Source organism: Tamandua tetradactyla, chromosome 5 (assembly GCF_023851605.1).
Source record: "Tamandua tetradactyla isolate mTamTet1 chromosome 5, mTamTet1.pri, whole genome shotgun sequence".
In the NCBI taxonomy this organism is placed as follows: domain Eukaryota; kingdom Metazoa; phylum Chordata; class Mammalia; order Pilosa; family Myrmecophagidae; genus Tamandua; species Tamandua tetradactyla.
The window spans coordinates 120,379,150-120,395,382 of record NC_135331.1 but is presented as its reverse complement, the minus strand read 5'-3'; the positions used below and the strand labels follow the sequence as shown (position 1 = coordinate 120,395,382).

The following is a 16,233-nucleotide window of genomic DNA, read 5'->3' as shown; positions in this document are numbered from 1 at the left end:
ATGCATATTCATGAAATTTAATAAACATTTAATTTATAAATTTGTATATTTCATTGCAAAAAAGTGAATATCTCAGTATTTTAGATAAAATATTTAGAAGATCCAAACATAGCTCCTGTATAGTGTATCCTATAGTTACAAGTAACTTCAAAACCATTTCAAAAGAAGCAGCAGGTATTTGAAAAGTTTATTCCTGTACCATATTCAGAAAGAATTGGTAAAGGGATTCTTGCAAACATTGTAAATTCAAGACAATTGGCCTATGTTTAATATTATTGCTTCAGAAAATAAAAGATTTGCTTAAAAAATATTCAGTAACTATTCTCATAATACATTCTTATACATTCTAAAACCATCAGGTCAAGATGTAGATTTATTTGAGATGTCCAGTGTGCTCAGAAGGCCAGCATATGTGAACTGCGTTGGGTTGGGCCTGTCAGGTTGCCTGGAGCAGTTGATCTTTTCAGAGCAGTTTGTGTGTCCAGAGAGGTCCGCGTGTCTGAAATGATTGGTGCAGCTGTGTGAGATAGCCACTGTGCCCAGAGACACCAGACTATACAGAATGGCGAGGGCTTCACTGGAGAATCTATCTACAGTGGCCCAGCTTCCATAATCTTGCATTTCTACTAAGTCTCCCATGTTGAATCCTGGATGCCATGTTTTTCTAAAAAAATATTTTTATTGAGATACCTTCATGCATCATACAGTCCATCCAAAGTATATAAGCAATGGCTCATAATATCATCATATAGTTGTGTATTGATCACCACAATCATTTTTAGAACATTTACATCACTCCAGAAAAATAAAAAGAAAAAAGAAAATTCCATACATCCCATACCTTTTCCCCTTCCTCTCATTGACCACTGGTACTGCAATCTACCTAAATACTTTTAGTCCTTATCCCCCTGTTATTTATTTTTTGTCCTCATTTCTTTTTTACTTATCCGTCCATATCCTGGATAAAGGGAGCATCAGCCACAAGGTTTTCACAATCATATGGTCACGCTGTAAAAACTATATAGTGATACAATTATCTTCAAGAATCAAGACTACTGGAAAATAATAATTTCAGGTATTTCCTTCTAGTATTCTTATACACTGAAAACTAAAAAGAGGTATCTATACAATGCGTAAGAATAACCTCTAGAATAATTTTTTTGATTCTATTTGAAATCTCTCAGCCACTGAAACTTTATTTTGTTTCATTTCTCTCTTCTCCCTTGTGATCAAGAAGTCTTTCTCAATCCCATGGTGCCAGGGCCAGGCTCATCTCCAGGAGTTATGTCCTACATTGCCAGGAATATTTACACCCCTGGGAGTCATGCCCTGTGTAGAGGGGAGGGCAATGAGCTCACCTGCCCACTTGGCTTTGAGAGAGAAGTCACATCTGAGCAACAAAAGAGCTTTTCTGGAGGTAATTCTTACACATAATTATAAGTGGGTGTCAGTTCTTCTTTGCAGAAATAAGTTTCATAGGGGTGAGCCTCAAGATTGAGAGTTTGGCCTATTAAATTGGTTGTCCCCAATGCTTGTGAGATTATCAGGAATTCCTCATGTGGGGAAATATACTATTTCCTCCTTTCTCCCCTGTTTCTCCACGGGGATTTTGCGAATGCTTTTTTATTCTCCGCCCAAATTACTCTGGGATGTTTGGGGGCATTACAGAAATCTGTAAAAAAACAACCAAATCTCACTCTTTATTCAAGGTTGCGTATAATTATGCTATTCAAATAAGTTGAACACACAAGTTAAATTAGATAGTGTGCTACCAAAAATGTAAATTTTGCACCAAATAAACATCTCTTCATTTGGTCTCACAAAGAAGTTGAAGTTTTAAGATAGTCTGATTTACTTTAGTCCTATCCAGATTAGCTTCATTCATATCTCTAGTTGAAGTCTGATCACTTTTTCAAACTTATTAAACAGTTCCTATATGGGGTAATGCTGACTTTCATAGCTTCAGAACTTTATTTTGTTTCATTTCTCTCTTCTCCCTTGTGATCAAGAAGTCTTTCTCAATCCCATGGTGCCAGGGCCAGGCTCATCTCCAGGAGTTATGTCCTACATTGCCAGGAATATTTACACCCCTGGGAGTCATGCCCTGTGTAGAGGGGAGGGCAATGAGCTCTAGTTCTGAGAACTCTAGTTCTGAGTCTCAATTGTCACATAGATATCCAAAGTTCCAGGGAACAAGCAGGTTATATACAAATAGCTCAGCATCTCAGAATTTAGAAATAAGTTATCACTCCAGAATCTATGTGACTGCTGTAAATGTGTACAATCTAGGAACCTTTACAGTAGGGCTTAACCTGATAAGCTATGACCCTTTGAGAATGGCTTGAATGACTCTTATTTGCACCTGCTGAAAATCACACTTCAGTTATACCAGCATACATATCTCCTGCCTGCATAGTTTTTTGCTTTAGAGTATCCAATGGGTGAAAGGCTCCGATGTTCTGCTCTTCCATCTCTACCCACCTTTGCTCACACATCTACACTTAAATTGCCGCACAGGATTGGGGAACCCAGGACTGACCTCTAGGTAGCCTCCCCCTGCATGGACCCCTACCAGGGCATTTGTCTCCACTTTATCCCTCCTCAGACTCTCCTAGTTTGTTGCTATCCCAGTTTGTCACTGTAATGTAGCCAACTCTTTTGCTAAGTCCCACTAACCGTCAACACTTCACCAGCTACACTTCGCTGTTACTGGTCAGAATACCAGCACTGAATGGTGATTCAGTGACAGATGTAAATGAGTTCCTCAAAGTGAAGTGCTCAGCACAGGCTGATGACTCAATAATGGACACCACAAATTTGAGTCTTTTATAGATGTAAAACTCTTAAATTCCATCAAGTGGGCCCAATTTTTAGGTAACCTCTAGATGTTTGTTAATTTACTGACTGAAGTGATCATTTAGAAATTATGTTCATCTGAAGGCTGGGGGCACATGGTTAAAACCATGACTAGGAATTCGGGGGGTGCAGCAGTGGCACCAACAATAAATTTTCTTGGAGGCTGTTGTTGGTCCCACTTGTGAGATAGATGTTGACTTTGATGATGGGAAAACCAGGAAAATGGCAGAAATGAAATTGAATATGGGAAAGTAGATAAGCATTATCTCTTCTGTGATGGAGAATCTGTTTCAGGAAAGATAAACATAGCCTTTAAGCAACCTAGAAAGAGGTTAGAGAACCAAGAAATTAGAACTGAATTTATAGGTCAAATTGAACGTTTCCACTATAAGAGTCATACTCATGAATTTGTAAACCTAGTGAAAGAATTGGCCTTACATGGAGAACTGATTCAGAGCAGAAATTATGACTTTGAACTCATGCAAGTTGAAAAGCGATATGAATCTCACCTTGGTGCCAACGTCCGCTAGAAGTATTTTCTTAAAATGACAATAGCAAGAAAACTGAGAAACTTGGATGAAGACTATGTGACATTATTGTTCACCAACTTACCACCTACCGTGATGTTAGCAACATTATTAAAACAGAAGTAGGCGTAGAAGACTGTCTACATATAGAATTCGAATGTAATAAATCCAAGTTTCATTTATAGGCTGTGATTCTTGGAAAAGTTTACTTCTTATTAGTAAAATAAAAATCCAATATGTACAGGTTTGTTTCCTGGTGCCTGCCCATGCAAAAAAAAGAAAATCCAATATGTAGGGTTACAGTTGATCAAAAATGAGATCAAGGAATTGGACCCAGTGATACAACAGAAACAGAAACAGTTGCCAAATATGAAATAATGGATGGTGCCTCGGTAAAAGGGAAATTAAATCCTATAAGATTATTTTCAGTGGGGTGCGAGCCAACTCCAACAGTGAAAGACGTGAATAGAAAGTTTTAGTAAGATACTTCTGGAATCTAGTCCTTGATGAGGAAGAAGATAGAAGGTACTTCAAGCTGCAGGAAATCATTTTATGGAGAAAAGTGGCTGAAAAACTGAGGAAGCAGAGGAAAAACTTTGACTAATGATTTGAATCTCCAGAATGACAGGCATCTGCTGAACAACCTGAAATGTGAATTAAATAGAAGAAAAAAAGAAAAATAACTACAACAAAAACTCCGGTAACTATTGAGATTAAGCAAGTTAAAGATGTTTGCAGCATTTGATGAGAGAAAGGCCAAAACTCCATTATAATAGTTGTCCTTTTCCTTACAATGCTGCATATATTTTATGATATAACTAAATGTTCTTCATGTATATACATTTTAAAAAGTGCTTTCTTTGAAATGTTGGGACTTTCTTAAGCTCATTAAAAAAAAACAACTGCACTTTGATTTGATGAGTTATGTCTATGCATAAAATTAAAGATTTTCCTGTGAGTAGTCACTTATAATTTTATTTCTTTTCTGCATAGTGTTGATTTTAATCTTTTTTCTCCCTTTTCATGCTAATGATTACTTCTTGTTCCCTATATGAAAACATTTAATATTTTATATTCAACTAAAATTAAAAAATCCGAGTAGTCCTCATATTGTGCAGAGATTTAAAACAGCATCTCCATTATTGGTTAAGCTAATTTGTTTTTACACAAGTTTGAAAAAAACATATGGAGTATTAACTTAGGTGCTTCCGAGTCTACCACTCCATAGCTTCCTGAATTTGTATCCTCTTAGAAATCTTCTGTCATATGAATATTAAATTTTTCCCTAAGGGAAAAGAACAATAAAACCTCACCAGTTAAAACTAAGAAAATCTTACATATGTGTGTTGGATAATTTTTTTCATAGTAATTATTGTAATAGATAAGCAAAAATACCCTTAAAGTAGTTTATTTTTATAATACTGCTTAGAAATCATATTGATAATTATTCAGTGAAAAGAGAATAATATTTTACAAATAGTAGTTCCAGCTATCAGTCTTATAAACTTCATGACATATATGTTACTACCCTTCTCTAAGATAAATGTGACTCCATTATGTAAATCAGATTCTATAATTGGGACTTGTTTGTTTTTTCTCTATTCAGTCTGCTAATAATAAAATTACAAATTAGAAAGAATGATCTTTAGGAAACTTACAGTTTGGTAAATAGGTGGAGGTCAGAACAGTTAATCAACATTTTAATAAGCCTAATCAAAGACGGAAATGCTCTTGGGAGAAAGAAATTATCTGGATAGAAACAATCCCAAAGGCATTTCTTAGAGTCTAATTTATGCACTGACATATTAATTATAAGTTGATCTAGACTTGTGAGTGGCCAATTTTTTGTTCACTTCTCTTCTTTCAGAGAAAACTATAGAAGGCATGCATTCCTACATTCCTAAATGAGTAAGCTGTATTAGTTATGTGGTTTCTCACAATCTATAAAACTTTTTTTTTGTGTGTGCTGTATGACAGGATCACATTTGATTCTTTTTCCATGTGAGTATCCCATTGTTACAGCACCATTTGTTGAATTTTTGTTTGTTTTGTATGTTCGTTTTTGTTGGTTTCTTTTTTGTTTGTTTGGGAAGTACATGGGCCGGAAATTGAACCAGGGTCTCCCACATGGCAGGTGAGAATTCTACCACTGAACTACCCTTGTGTCCTCCTATAAAACTTTTCTGTGTCCAGGCTGAATTAAAATACATCATTCAAAATCTACTTTGGGTGAAGTAAACTCCAAAAACACCAGATATAGCAACTAGACAAAAAGAAATGTCCCTTAATAGCTTCCATTTCTCTGCTATGCCTTGTTGCATAATGAAAAGAAAATAATGCTATGCTTCAAACTTCCCATTTTGGCATCTAAAATGCAGAAAACTAGAGAATTATAAGAACATTAAAAATATATATTATATTGTTAGTTAAGTACAAGCGGTCCTTTTTCCCTGATAATTCATTGTTTAAAGTGTTAATTTTCCAGGAACTGCTGCTTCAAGATTGTATGGGAAATTTTCTTAAATGTGACATTTAATATAAATCCCAATTCAAACATGCCTCATAACTAAGTACTGATTTCCCATTGAGTCAATCTCTAGAAATAAGCTCCCTGATGATTCACAGAAAATGCAATGCAAATACAATGGGAATCAACTTCAGGCTAGAATTAAAAATCTTGCCAATGATGCAGGATTTTATGAAACTGATAAAGAAAATTGATAAAAGAATTGGATCAATTCTTACACAGACTCTGCTTAACTCCACTTCATTTAATTCTATTTCAAAAAATAATAATAATGTCTTCAATATATTGAACATCCATTATATTTTAGATATTATATTTAGCACCTTAAATCATAAAAATCACTTAATTCCAAAAGCCACACAAGGAGAGAGATTTAAAATCCATATTTTTAATGTTGGAGATTTGATCCAAACAAACACTATTACTGATAAGCATTGGATGCAGCTAGACTGTTTAAATTTGAACCAAAAAAAAACAACATGTATGAATACATGAATAGCCATTATATGATTTGAATATTAAATGACTAAGAGAGACATTTTGGAAACTGAGGAGGCAATAAAATAATTTTATAAAAGTGCCATTAAAAAGAGGAGTAAAGAATTCAATAAGGTAATATGATATACATTGGGGTTAGGTGAAGGTGCTGTAAAACCACAATAACTAATAATTTTAAATGGAGAATTTCTGAATGAATGCATATATATACATAAAATCTTAAATATATCTAATGTCACTTTCACAATTAAAAGCTACGTTTTTCTTTACCATATAATGTGAGAGGCTTGCCCTCTTTTTAATTTGGTTTATTTTATATTGCTTTTTTAATAACATCACATGATAGCCTCCATCTCATATATATTTATACACACACACATACATGTGTGGATTAAATGTATATATATCTTGTGACAAAGTTCATTCAAAACTGTAAAATGTTGAACAGTTCTACAGTATTACTGCCCCCAGTATTACTCAAATATTTGTTTGTTCAAAATCAAAAGTAAGAAGTTGTAGAAATTTGCTTTTCTGTGAAAAGAAACATAATTTCTCTATCAACAATTAAGTGCATGTCCATACATATAGACTAAAAGATGAATAAAAAAATAATATATCTATTAAGTGGAATCTTGAAGGTGGAGGGTTAAGAGGAGAAATTAGATAGCTCTCCCAAGGAGGGTAGTCATGACAACTAGAGATCTAAAAACTATTGAGAAAGATTTAGAAAGAAAGTTTGAGAATTCCTCATGGAAATAGGAAGATTTTGTAACAAAATGGAAGGTGTTTTCAAGTGCTTGGAAGATGGATTAAAATCTCATGGATTTCTCCAGTTAGTAGAATGCTATCAAATGAGTGGTAGAAACAGCCAAGGAGAATGCAGTTCATTACAATATTGCTATGCCATAATTCTTGGTTTTTTGTGAGCAGTCAAATAAATAATGGTGGTTCGATTTAACTTAATTTTTTGCAAATACAGTTGTTGGAAAACTACATGAGTTGATTGTGAAGTCTTGTGCTTTTTGACCTTGGGAGGTTCCTGTGATGTTCAACTAATGGCTTCTCGAGTATGTTATTTAGGTAATTGCAGCACTAGAAAAATAATCAATTTCCTTCCAGTTCAATTAAGATGGATTTAGAGTCTAAACATATTTGAATTCTTCTTTTACCACATGACATCATGGAGGTCTTAGAAAATTTGACTTTCTAAGGCTCAGTTTCGTTTTCTAAAAATATAAATTTAAAATCTTTCTCCTTGGGTGGCTTTTGGAATGAAGTGATTTTTATGATTTAAAGTGCTAAATACAATTTCTAAAATATAATAGATACTCAATATATTGAAGACATTATTATTTTTTGAAATAGAATTAAATGAAGTGGAGTTGGGCAGAGTCTGTGTGACAACATTAAAATAAATTAGTTGGAGATGTAGCTAGATGAGGCAGAAGTTGGAGTAAGATGCTTGGCTAGGAATAATTTTTTAATGAAATATATTAGAGTAATGCCTTTTAAGTTTAAAGGTGCACATGAATCAACTTCTGAAATTTATTAAAATGCAATTTATGATCCTTTTGGTCTGGATTGTAACCTAAGACTCTGAATTTCAAATAATATCCCAGGGGATGGCCATACTGTTGGTTTGAAGACCACAATTTGTATATCAAGGTACTAGAACTTACTGAAATGATGAAGACATGTGTATAGTATGCAGAGATTTAAGGTGGAGTAAATTGAAAGACTTACCTGGAAAGGCTCTCCAATATTCATCTTTCTTGACCTCCCATAAGTACCTATGTTAGTCAAGAACTCCCTGCTTCTTGAAGAATTTCCCTTATGGAGATTTTTATATATCACAATTTCCTGAATTGATTTAACTCTACAACATCTCCTTCTGAGTTTCCTTTGTCACTCTCTCCTTCCCATGTCCTTTTCATAGTCAGAACTCATACTTGAACACTTTTCTCACTTTTCACTTTTGTCCTGAATAATTGCATCCATTTCCTATGACTTCAAATGCCATCAATTTACTTATACCTCAGTATTTATTTCTTACTCCAATTTCTTTTATGGATGCAGGGTCAGTTATCCAACATGATATTTGAAGTCTTTAGGTGAATATCATTTAAAAGAAATCAAATCTGGTTTTAAAAAACTGATGAGACTCGGTAGATTCATAAAAAAATTTTGAAGATATAATGTTTTGGGAGATTTCTAATGAAGTGATTGAAAAGGAAACTAACTTTTTTTATACACTGTGGTTGGAGTTGTTTAAAAAGGAAAGTTTGCTATTTTTATTTGGCTGTGGTCTAGAAATATGCTAAGGTATCAGGCAAGCAAAAAAAAGAGGAAAGCCAGCTGCATATATGGATGTATTCAGTGAGTTTCCCTTGTGTACATGTGAAGAATTGTTGCACTGATTAACAGCTCCTACGTCTTAGATGGACAGCCTAGGACCTGACTGCAAATTTCTACAGTTAATTTGACTCCTGATGTGGGGCGGATTCAGGGTTTCAAATCATTGTTCATACCATCCTGCTTATCAGACATGCATTTAAAACAAGCGTGCATATTCTTTAACAAGCCCTGAAGTTTTTATAGTGAGTAGTCACTCCAAACATCTTGAGAAACAAAACCACATCTCCTAGGCATGCTGAACTTTGCCTGTCCAAATTTCAATTCTTGATCTTGCTCCAGCCTTAGTCTACCTCATCAATAAATGATATAACTATTTATTAAACTGTTCAGAAATTCCAAATGATGTGATCTGAAGACACAAATAAGCAAAATTAAGAAGTCAAGTCTAAAGGTGTGTGGATTGCTAATTCTGGGCTATTCATGATTAACTTGGTGGGCAGTTATCTGCACAGTTGCAGTCACTGAATAGTATAAAAAATCACAGAAAAGAATAGTAAGTGTTCTGAAAGTGAAGAAAGTGACTTATTTATTTATTTGTACTTTCTGGTAAATCTAATGAAAGTTATTAGCATCAGTATACTTCCTAAAAACTAGAGGTACTCAGTTTTGGAACATTTAAAACTGAAATATTTAATGTTTATGCTTTGCAGATGAAAAAGAAATTGTATTATAATGTGGTTCCTTCCGTGACATATATTAAACTACAGTCTACTAAATTATACTATCAGCAAATAGAATATTAGAGATTATAATTATACTGTTTTGTAAACTGAAAAGTAAATAATTCAAAGTCAAATAGAATTTAGTGAATGTGTGTCAGTTGAACTAAATCCCATTTAAATTAGATTGCATCTCATCTCAATTAAAAAGGAAATATAAGATTTCTGTATAGAATTCATTGGGTGGGAAGGAATTTCAGTCTTTAAATCTTTCTTATGCTTTCTCATCCTACTTGCATGAAACCAGACATTATTTTGTTTGTTTAAAAAGATAACTGTAATTTCTCCATTATGCATCTCATAATTTAATTTAATAAGTGGCTCACGTTTATAATTGGGTAGGTTATTCCAGTCTTTCAGACATTCTATTAAAATGTTTATCATTCTATGAAGTAGGCAACAATGTATGGAACTAAACTGCAATTCTATCATATGCATATATAGAGAGGCTATTACAGATTATGGCATAAATATTTTCTGATATTTATGGATTATAAACTGTTTTGTGTTTTTATTCTATAAGAATTCAAAAAGTTTTCTGCTATTCAAGCCAGGAATGTAAACGTCACATAACCTTCCTGAACAAAAGTAAAATTTAACAGTAAAAGTTTAACATTAAAATCAAAGTTCCTTTGAAAATAAAAAGAAGTTGACTTATGACTATCTTAAGTTCAGCAAAGTTAGGAAATCATTAAGTTGAACTCCTCTGCTTTACTTGCCAATAATTTCATATTGCCAATAAAAAAAATGTTTGTTTATTCAAAAACATTTCTTAAATATTTACATAAAAAGAGCTGATTGAACCAAATTGGAAATAAAGATTTGTCTGTATAAGTTATTGCCTTCAAGGAGTTTTTAATCTAGGTAAGAATTCTATAAACTCATTATAAATTAGAGAAGAAATAAATTTGTTTCCAAATAAATCATAACAATAACAGGATAGTGATTCATTTGCATGGTGAGAGGATCAGGAACATTTTCAAATGGCTTATGAAATGAAATTTACAGGGATTTATTATTTTGAGAGTGAAAGTAAGAAGGGAATTCTGATGGGAGGATAAGGTGTGGAGAAAAAGGTGGGGGTGAGACTAGAGAGTAAGTGTGGAATCTGAATGTGATAAGAATTCCACGTCCTTAGTGGCTACTATTTCAACATGAATGACTGAATATTCTGACTGATGTGCTTCCTAACCAAAAAGCCTGAATAGAAGAAATACATAAGTGAAGACGGATAAAGCAGCACTAGAAACTAAAATTGGGTATCCCTGTGAACCAAAACAGCAAGGAATTTTTGGAAGATGCAAACTAAGATGAAAAAAGATTGAAAATTGTATCAAAGAACATAGATATGCACAATCCCATACAGTAAAGAAAGAATATTCAGAAAAAAATACAATTTGTCATTAAAAATCCTGGAATATCCCAGGGAAATGCAAATGGTGGAAGAAGTGGCATGTGATCAGGCAGTTATTACATGAATGGGCCATATACTGTGGGTTTGCCATTTCTCTACCCCCATAAGTAAAGCTATTAATCAAACCTCCCTAAAATAGAAATTATAAGAAGTGGACATTTGGAACAGAAACCCATCTTAATGAACACACATTTTGCATACTCTAGACTCTTACCAGAAAACAAATCATTTCTCATGAATGACGAAAGGGGTTATTTCCAGCTGAAAGATTATAAGCTTTAAACTAATCTATACATATAAACAGACAACCATGAACTGCCAAGCAGTTGATGAAAACCAGTACATGTACAATAGGTAACAAAATAGGAAAAGAAAAACAAAAAGTAAAAAAAAGAAATTAATGAACATGATGACATAAACAGCTACTAAAAACCTCTCCCCAGAGATTCATTGGAAAAAAAAAAAAAGAATTTTCACTTGTTCAGAACTCTGGAGAAAAATACAGACTGGAGATGGATCAACAAATGTTGAATCAAAGAAAGAAAAATATCAGGTAGGAAACTTCTATTCTGGGCTGACCAGTCCTCTGCCCTTTCCCTTATGTGGTATCTCACAGCTCAGGAAGTGACAGAAACAGCGGCCAAGGATCCAGGCTAAAAATACCCAAATCAACTGTTTGAAGACCTGGGGGACAGGGGAGGACATTTCAAGGTCTATGTCAGTGAAGGACCAACAGGCTGAGAAAACGTGGATGGAAATGGTTTCCAGCCCTGGGTCCTGGTGCCCCTCCCCCTCCTGCGAGAGAAACAGAAGCAGGAGTTTTGATTCTTGTCTGGGGGGCAGCTGCAAACTGGAGCAGGTGAGGAGGTCCATCGTCGCAGGTAAAGTGGAGGATACAGCACCACATTGACCAATATTTTGGCCATCATATTGCGAGTACAGAAGCCCTGCAGTTTCAGCCCTGCATGGTTAGACACTAGCTGGGCTCCAGGAGAGAAACAGCTTCTGAGGATGATTAAGTCACTGAACAGCGCCATCTGCTCCTCAGGCCCGAAAGTTCATGGTGAAATTACAGGACTTGTCAGAATTTCTCCATATCCTATCCCAGGTGCAGTGGAGCTGGTTTATGCTCCCTTGCATGGGAAGCTGGCCTTGTTTTGGCTAAGAAATATGAACAACCCAACCATCAAAACAGTGCTCTAAAAAAAACACAGGTCTTGCTAGCCAGCAAAAAGCAGAGCCCTGCTGGACTGCTATTGGCTAGGGAAGTTGAACTTCTCAATCCTTCAGCACAAAGTTCTTCCATGCAGAAGCCGATCACATTGTGCCCACAGGCGGGATTCAAGATGCGCAGTGCATACCCCCTGCCCCCAGAGCTGGCAGCCTCCAGGGCACACAGAGAACTGCGGCCTTGACTTACTGGGTTCCAGCCTAGTAAACTGCTCCAGTCAGAGACAGGCAGTGTTTTGGGAAAGAGGTGATTAAATCCTGCCATCTACTGGGAAGATAGAGAAAATACACTCTTGCAGGCTGCTTTTCTGAGCAGTCCCTACCGTACTTCCGAAAAGGTTTGCCCGTCCTGTGTTAGGCCCCACCCAGCCCTGGCTTGGCTAACAATAATTGACAAACCAAATGCTAAAAGACCTTCAATACAAACCCAAACAACTACAAAATCTTAGATGAGTGACGAAAATCAACTTTCAAGATAGTCTTATCAAGATAATCAAATGCCAAGAAATCAATAAAAAATCACAAAGTACATGAAGAAGCGAGAAGATATGAACAAGTCAAATGATCAAATTATAAAGTAGAAGAGACAAAGAAATTTGAAAAAACTAATCAAAGATTTCATACAAATCTCCTAAATAACTTCAATAAGATCATTAAAGAGATAAAGGAGATCAAGAAGACAGTAGAAGAGTGTAAAGAAGAATTTGAAAGAATATGTAGTAAAATAACAGATCTTAAGGAAATAAAAGATACTGTAGATCAAATTAAAAATATACCAGAGACACAATAGCAAATGTGAAGAGGCAGAAGAAAGAATAAGTGAACTAAAAGAGAGAGCAACTGAATTCTAATGCACAAAAGAATAAAAGATGAAAAACTTTGAACTGACTCTCAAGGAAATGATTGACAACTTGAAGTGAACAAGTATAAGAATCACCAGTGTCCCAGAAGGAGAAGAGAAGAGGATAGTAAAGAGCTAGGAAAATTATTTGAGGACATAATTGGGGAAACTTTCCCAATCCTTATAAAAGACATAAATATGCAAATCAAATAAATATGCAAATCAAAGGAGCCCAATGAACTCCAAACGGAATGAATGCATTAGATCCTCTTCAAGATACATAATGATCAGACTGTCAAATGCTGAATAGGAGAAAGTCCTAAAAGCACCAAGAGAAAAGCAAAACACCATTTACAAGGAAAGTCACATAAGACTAAGTGCTGACTGCTCATCAGACACCGTGGAGGTGAGAAGGCAGTGGTATGACATATTTAAGGTGCTGAAAGAGAAAAACTGCCAGCCAAGATTTCTTTACCTGCAAAGCTATTCTTCAAAAGTGAGGAGGAATTTTAAAATGTTCACAGATAAACAAATGCGGAGAGGACTTCTTAACAAGAGGACTTCTCCCTACAAGAAATATTAAAGGGAGTTCTCTTGGCTGCAAAAGGAAAAAAGAAGACAAGCGAGAGAGAGGTCTGGAGGAGAACACAAAATTGAAGAGTATTAGTAAGGGTAACTTAAAGGATAAAAGGAGAGAGAAAAAACATCTGACAAATAAAAACCAAAAGAAGATGGTTGATTCAGAACTTCCTTTACAGTAATAATTTTGAGCATTAATAGATTAAACTTCCCAATTAAAACACTCAGATTAGCAGAATGGATTTTAAAATATGATCCATCTATATGCTGTTTACAAGAGTCTCATCTTAGAGTCAAAGATACAAATAGGCTCAAAGTTAAAGGACGGGAAAAGATAGTCCATGCAATTAGTAACCAAGAGAATGCTGGAGTAGCTATACGAATATCAGACAAAATAGACTTTATATGTAAAGATTCATAAGAGACAAAGAAGGACATTATACATTAATAAAAGGGGCAATTCATCAAGAAGAAAGAACAATTCAATCTAATGCTTATGCATCCAATAAAGAAGTCCAAAGTACATTGGGGCAAACACTAGCAAAACTGAAGGAGCAATAGATGTTTCTACAATACTAGTGGGAGATTTCAAAATATCACTCTTTTCTATAGATAGAACTACCATACAGAGAATCAATAAAGAAAAAGAGAAGTTGAACTATATTGTAAACTATATTATAAATGAATTAGACCTAATAGACATATATAGATTGTTGCATCCCAAAACTCCAGGATATATGTTCTTCTCAAGTGCTCATGGAACATTCTCCAGGACAGATCATATGCTGGGGCAGAAAATATGTCTTAAGAATTTAAAAAGACTGAAATTATTTAAAAGGCTCTCTTATGATAATGGAATGAAGCTAGAAAGAAATAACCACTGAGGTACCAGAACTTTCACAAATATATGGATATTAAACAACCTCTTAAGCAATCAGTGTGCCAAAGAAGAAATTGTAAGAGAAATCAGGAAATATCTGGAGATGAATGAAAATAAGAATACAACATATCGATATATGGATGCAGTGAAGTTGGTGTTGGGGAGGAAATTTATAGCTCTAAATGCGTACATTAAAAAGGAAGTGGATAGGCCATGGTGGCTCAGCAGGCAATGTTCTCACCTGCCATGCCTGAGACCCAGGTTCAAAAGAAAAAAAAAAGGGAAAAGAAGCACACAGCTCCCACCAAAAAAAGGAAGAAACAGTAAAAACCAAAGACATAACTGAACAACTGAAGAAACTAGAAAAAGAGCAGCAAACTAATCCTAAAGGAAATAGAAGAAAAGAAATAACAAAGATTAAAGTGGAAATAAATGAATTAGAGAACAAAACACAACAGAGAGAATCATTAAAAGTAAAAGTTGGTTGTTTTAGAAGATCAACAAGATTGATAGACCCTTAGCTAGACTGACAAAGTCAAAAAAGAGGGAAGAGTCAAATAAATAAAATCAAACTGAGGGTGGGTATCATTAACATGGACACTGCAGAAGTAAAAAAAAATCATAAGAGGATATTAGGAACTAGTGTATGCCAATAAACAGCTTAGATAAAATGGACAATTACCTAGAAATTTTCCTATATTGACTCAAAAAAACAGTCGTGGTTTTATACACTAGCAATGACCTAACTTAGGAGGCAATTAAGAAAAGAATTCCATCCACAATAGCAACTAAAAGAATCAAAGATTTAGGAATAAATGCAAACAAGAATGTGAAGGACCTGTACATAGAAAACTATAAAACATTGCTAAAAGAAATTAAAGACCTAAATAAAATGGAAAACATTCTGTATTCATGCATGGTAAACTGTCTTTAAGATGCCAGGTCTACACAAAGTGATATACCACATTCAAAGCAATACCAGTAAAAATTCCAACAACCTACTTTGCAGACTTGGAAATGTAGTTATTAAATTTATTTCTAAGGGAAAGGGGTCTCAAATAGCTGAAAGCATCCTAAAAAGGAAGACCAGAGGAGGATGACTTATACTTCCTAACTTTAAAATTTACTATAAAGCCACAGTGATCAAAACAGTATGGTATTGGCGCAAAGATAGACGTATTGACCAATGGAATTGAATTGAGAGTTCAGAAGTAGACCCTCACATCTATGATCAATCGATTTTTATAAGGCTCCCAGATCCACAGAACTGGGACTAAATAGTTTCTTCAATAAATGGGGCTCAGAGAAGTGAATATCCATATCTAAGGGAATGAAAGAGGACCCCTATTCCCTATACAAAAATTATTTCAAAGGTAATAAAAGACTTTAATACAAGAGCCAGTATTATAAACCTTACAGAAGAAAATCTAGAGAAACAGCTTCAAAACCTCGTAATAGAAGGTAGTTTCTTTACCTTATACAAAGCACAAGCAATCATAGAAAAAAATAAATAAGTGAGAACTCCTCGAGATTGAACACTTCTGTGCTTCAAAGAACTTTGTCAAAAAAATGTAAGAGGCAGATAACTCAATGGGAGAGAATGTTTGGTTGTCATTTATCTGATAAGGGTTTGATATCCAGTATAAATAAAGAAATCTTGTAACTCAAAAATAAAAGGTCAAACAACCCAACTCTAAAATGTGCAAAAGAAATGACTAAACATTTTTTCAAAGAGGAAAAACAAATG

The 16,233-nt window shown here is 34.5% G+C and overlaps 1 protein-coding gene and 1 pseudogene across 1 annotated transcript in view; both read left to right on the top strand.

Moving 5' to 3' along the window:
• Positions 1 to 16,233, top strand: part of EYS (EGF-like photoreceptor maintenance factor) — a 1,737,133-nt gene that overhangs the window by 864,612 nt on the left and 856,288 nt on the right.
• Positions 3,336 to 4,038, top strand: LOC143682713 (vacuolar protein sorting-associated protein 26A-like; annotated as a pseudogene).